The 6,060-nt window shown below is 45.7% G+C and overlaps 1 protein-coding gene across 1 annotated transcript in view; it reads left to right on the top strand.

Annotated features, from left to right (window-relative positions):
- The window catches only part of LOC119409597 (atrial natriuretic peptide receptor 1-like), a 66,677-nt gene that overhangs the window by 29,455 nt on the left and 31,162 nt on the right, over positions 1–6,060 (top strand). The window lies entirely within an intron of this gene.

Genomic DNA, 6,060 nt, shown 5'->3' on the forward strand with positions numbered 1-6,060 from the left:
ACATCCTTCTACCAATATACCCACTGTCCCTCCTCTGGACATGTCCAAACCACTGTCCCTCCTCTGGACGTGTCCAACCCACTGTCCCTCCTCTGGACGTGTCCAAACCACTGTCCCTCCTCTGGACGTGTCCAAACCACTGTCCCTCCTCTGGACGTGTCCAAACCACTGTCCGTCCTCTGGACGTGTCCAACCCACTGTCCCTCCTCTTGACGTGTCCAAACCACTGTCCCTTCTCTGGACATGTCCAAACCACTGTCCCTCCTCTGGACATGTCCAAACCATCTCAGTGTGTCCTCTCTAACTTTATCTCCCAGTTGTTCAACCTGTGCTGTACCTCTGATGATCTCATTCCTGATCTTCTCCATCTTGTCTCTCCTAAGGAGAACCTCAACATCTTCATTTCTGACACTTCCAGTTCTGTCTCCTGTCTTTTTGTCCATGTCTCTGTCTCCAGACCATACAACATAGCTGGTCTCACCACTGTCTTGTAAACTTTTCCTTTGACCTTTGCTGACACCCTTTTGTCTCAAATCACTCCAGAAACTTTTCTCCATCACTCCATCCTGCCTGGACTCTCTTCTTCACCTCTTTACCACACTCCCCATGTTCCTGGACAGTGGACCCCAAGTCCTTGAAGTCCTGCATGGCTGGGCCATGTCATATCGTTCACAACAATACCAGTAAAAAAAGCTTGCCCAGGAAAATAAATTATATCATGATATGTTAATTTCATGACGTAAATATGTCAGTGTTTCCCCTACTATTATACAAGCGGGGCACCCCGTCCCATTAACAGAACTGAGCACGCCAAAGTAACGAACCAAACTGTGCACCCCCCACCACCCCACCGGCACTGGCGTAATGCTAAGCTAGCTGCACACAATATACCGTATTTTTTGGCCTATAAGTAGCTTTTTTTTTTTTTTTTTTTTTTTTGCATAATTTACATGCCCTGCACCTTAAAAGCCAAAGCAACATATTTATGGATTTTTTTTCCATATTTACAAACCAATTTTTGGCTGAGATATGACCGTTTTCATTGAATCTGACTGACAAAAAAAAATAACAGTATCACTTTCAGCTACTTGATGGTAGCAGAGTAGTAGTAGTAGTAAGGCATGCTGTTGTATCATGTAATAGGTGAATGTGGCTATAATGACAAATTCAAAAAAGTTCAAGACAAAAACAACTGGACTTTATTTTACTTTATACTTTATTGTTTTTGTCTTGAACTTTTTTGAATTTACTATGTGGATGACTGAGAATCTTCACCAGCTATTAATGACACAATCAGCTTGCCATAGTTTTCCACCTTCGTTCTGCTCGCTGCTTGAAGCAACCATCAAACCAGCTGCACCACCCCAGTGAAATTCAATTAAATTCAAAACTACTTTATTAATCCCAGAGATAAATTAAATGTTGTTGTAACTCATCATCCTGGTTTCATTAAAGAGTTTTTCTAGATGCTTGTGGCTGTGGGCAGGAAGGATCTCTTGTAGCGTCTGTCCTACAACAGATCTGAAGAAGCCTCTGACTGAAGACACTCTGATGTTGTATGACACTCTGATGTTGTATGACACTCTGTTGTTGTACGACAGTCTGATGTTGTATGACAGTCTGATGTTGTATGACAGTCTGATGTTGTATGACAGTCTGTTGTTGTACGACAGTCTGATGTTGTATGACAGTCTGATGTTGTATGACAGTCTGTTGTTGTATGACAGTCTGATGTTGTATGACAGTCTGATGTTGTATGACAGTCTGTTGTTGTATGACAGTCTGACGAAGAGGATGCTGAGGGTTGTCTATAATGTTCTTCATTTTATGAAGAATCCTTCTTGGTACAATCATCTCCAAAGGTTCTAGAGGAGTCCCCAGAACTGAGCCAGCCTTCTTTATGAGCTTGTTGATCTTTTTTAAGTCTCTTGCTCTGGTGCTGCTCCCCCAGCAGATGATGCAGAAGAGACAGCGCTCTCTACAACAGACTTATAGAAGATATGCATAGAGTGCACAGAGTGGGGAGGGTGAACCGCCAGGTGAGGCGTGTTCTTCCCCAATGTTTTAAAACACCACAGGTTCAGAAGAACACATTGACATTGACTAAGTTCTATAAAATATTATAATTTATTAAAACAGATAATCCTATTAAAAGCACAGGCTTCAGGCCTACTACTCATTCCCTGAGGACAAAGGGAGCATGAGGTAACGGCAGATTTTTCTGTTATTCCACATACAATAATAAATCAAACATAGTACAGATGGTGGAACAAATTGTTAATGCCCAGTCCTGCACCCCATTACAGCAGAGCAGAGGAGACGTGCACTGTCCAAACAACCAGCTGCAAAAATAGCAGCAACGAATGCGGTGGAGGAGCAGCCCAAACTCTGAAAGTTATCACAAACCTAGACCAGACAAGACAGCAGTGTCCCTGCTCACCAGATCATCTCACCTATAAAATGGCAGCGCCCTTTAAGGCAGCGGCTACTCCAGCTCCCGATAGTGATGTGTGTTTTATGTTAAATGTGTCGTCTGAACATCTCAGTCTCACACAAGAAGAGCTCACAATAGAAACCTACTACTTGGACTACGAAACTCCAACCTCTTGTTGTGGATTGCAAGATTGAATTAAATGAAAAATAAGCAGACACGTGGATCACGTACAGTTCTCCTTCTTTACTTCCTTCCTTTTGTTCTTCCTCCTCCGTCTCTCTGTACAGCATCTTTTTCATCATAGTCTTAGAGCACCCTCTAGTGCTCTTTCTATGCAATAACAATTCAGAAGCAGAACACAACAATTTCCCTTTCTCTGAAGCAATTACTTACACAGTATGTAACTTTTTCTTGTGTTGTACTTTAGCAACACAGTAGTACATCTTAAAGAACACTTGTACCAGTCTGAACAGCAGTAATTTACATTTAGTTTTCACTTTATCTTACAAAGCCTGTTAACCATCTTGGTGCATTTCTAGATCTCTGACTTCTTCTAAGTGCAGCAGATTCATTAGTGTTTCCAGGACGTGCAAAGGTATCCAGCACAGTGTCATTGTTTTGTTCTGAGCCAGTTAAGGCTTGTTTTGGGAAGTGTGCACGTTTTGAAGCATTCCACTTGCGTCCGTCATTTAGTAAATATGTTTTGTCCAACTTTCTTCATGACAGTCCGTGGTTCTGTAAATCTTGAAGAGCCTTTGAGAACGTGCTCAGGTCTGCGAACATGAACAGTGTCACCCACTTTGGCTGTTGATGTTTTAGCTTTCATTTTCTTGTCTGTGTATTCCTTCATTTTATTCTGCTTTTGTTTCACCCTCTTTGATTTGGGTGTGTGCTTTGCTTTTCAGTGCTGCTGGGCGTATGTTTAACTTTGTGCACATTTCTGTTTCTCAGTAGTTCAAATGAAGTCGTTCCTGTGGTTGCATGAGGAGTAGCTCAATAGTTGTGCAGGAACTCTGTTGTAGTGTAATGGCAGTCCCATGTAGCATTTTCAAATGGGCCTGTAATGTCTGTTGCAACTTTTTCCCATGGTTTACTGGGCAACTCAACTGGTGTAAGTGGAGCAGGGACAGTTATAGCTACCTTATCACTGAACTGGGAGTTAACACAGGAAGCAATGACAGAATGTACAAGTTCGTCCAGTTGTGGCCACCAGAACAGTTCACACAGTCTCTGCTGGGTTCGGACTATGCCTTGGTGTCCCTCATGTGCTAAATCAACAACTCTGGCACGTAATGAAACAGGAACAACTAGTCGATCAGTCCCTCTCATTATCAGTGAACCATGAACTGACAGCTCGTCTCATACCTGAAAACATGAAGTGAGGTTCTCGGGAAGACCTTGTCTGCATTTGGGCCAAACTTTTTGAATCTGGTTGTGCAGCAGTGACAGTTCTGGACAGGTTTCACTGGCAGAAGTGGACTCTGAAAGAGAAATGGCACACAGTGACTCCTTACAAACATCTGCAATCATGTCAGGTTCCTCTGTAGCCTCATTTGCAGCAGTTAGTGGTAACCTGGAAAGGCAGTCAACAGTGACGTTTTGGTGTCCTGGGCAATAAGTGACGTCAGATGTGAAGCAGAGCAGTCGAGATGACCATCTGATGATCCTCAGTCCAGCGCGTCCAGAACCTTTAGAGGTGAGTAAGGTTGTAAGTGCTTGGTGATCTGTATGAAGGGCAAAGCGACAACCCCAGAGGTAGGTTCTCCACCTCTCCACAGCCCACACGCAGGCAAGAGCTTCACGTTCAACTGTGGAGTACCTGCATTCAGCAGGAGAAAGTGTTCTGGATGCTAAAGCGACAACTCTCTCACTTCGATCTGAATGCAGTTGTGTCAATATCGCGCCCAGTCCATAATCAGAAGCATCAGTATTAACATAAGTTGGCAACTCAGGATCACACAGAGCTAATGCAGGACTATTGATCACTATTGATCACTATTGATCAGTTCTTTAAGTGCAGTGAAGTTGGATTCTGCTTCCAGTGTCCACTGAAGTTTAAGTGTGTGGAGTCTCAGCCCTGCACATAGTGGCTCAGTAACAGCTGCAACATCTGGAATGAATTACTGTACCAAGATGCAGGACCGAGGAAGGATCTGAGAGAAGACGTGTGATGTGGAGCTGGAGCCTGGATCACAGCAGTGACTCTGTCCTGGTGCGGTCGAAGACCTTCTTTTGAAACGACGTGACTCAGGAAGAGTGAAGTTTGACTGAACCTGCAGTTTGAGTCCAGCATCAGTCGGGGCTTGGAGCACTCTCTTTGAATGTCCATCATGTTCTCTGTGTAGAGCCGCAGCACATGATGTCATCCAGGTACGCTTGTACACCTGGCAAACCTGAGACGATGATGACATCAGTTTTTGAAAGGCAGATGGGGCAGAAGCTAAACAGAACTCTGCAGAAATGAAAAAGTCCATCCTGAGTGATAAACGCAGTAACATCACGACTCTCAGGATGCAGAGACATCTGGAGGTAGGCAGATGTTAAATCAATAGTAGACTCAACCACAACTAGAGAACCTACAATAGAAAGATTATCATGAGAAACAGTAGATGTAAACAGCTTTTACAACAATGTTTTTTTTCTTCTTCTTTTAAAACCACAGCGACCAAGAGCGCCCCCCCACCCCAAAAAAGCAAAAGACCAGTCCACCTATAACAACACCCACAGCGAGAGCGCCCCATGCAAGTGAGGGCAAACACCCAGCGAGCCCAGACTCCCCCGGTCCCACAGCACAGAGCCCCCCCACACGAGAGCCCCCACCCCACCCCAGTCACAGCCCCCCACAGCCCAGCCCCCCAGCCAAGCACCACGCCGCGGCCACCGCCAGGCAAGAAGACGCCCAGGCTGAGCCCGCCCGTCCCCTCCCTCAGACCACCTCCCCCCCCATCAACAGTCCCACCCCCCCACGGCACAGGCCCCAAAGCCCACCAACGCACCGAAGGCCCCAAGGCCAGGGCCGGGCGCCGGCGCACCTGCCGGCCCAAGACCCCGGCAACATACCTGTCAAGGCCCGAGATCCCCGGACCAAGCCGGGAACCCCGCCCAGGAGCGATACCACCCCAGAACCCGCGCCCGCGTCCACCCCAAACCCACCCAGGGACAGCCAGGTCACCAGGCCAGTAACCCATGTCCACCGGTATCAACAATGTTTTTCTTTTACACAGGTAACAAGATCAAATGTAGGTTCAGTTTGAGCACATTGTGAGAAGAAGGTGCAGTAAATGTTCTCTGGTATAATGGACACACATGAGCCTGTGTCTACAATCAGTTCAACATCTTGACATTGTCCATGAGCAGTCACTTGAACTGTTCAGAGGATCTCATCTTGTACTGTATCGTTCACGTAAAGAACTGTGGGCTCATTAATGACGACTTCACGTAACTCCTTTTGGGTTGAACGGCATTCTCGTGAAAAATGTCCCACTTTACCAAACTTGTTGCAGGTCACTTTAACAGCAAGGCATGAAGGTTTGTTAGCAAGGTGGTTAGAAGGTCCACAACAAAAGCAGGAACAGTCAGCAGCAGTTTGAGCCATGGCAGGAGCAGGATTCAGCAGCAGTTTGAGC

Source organism: Nematolebias whitei, chromosome 5, assembly GCF_014905685.2.
Source record: "Nematolebias whitei isolate Nwh7 chromosome 5, NemWhi1, whole genome shotgun sequence".
NCBI classification, from domain to species: Eukaryota; Metazoa; Chordata; class Actinopteri; order Cyprinodontiformes; family Rivulidae; genus Nematolebias; species Nematolebias whitei.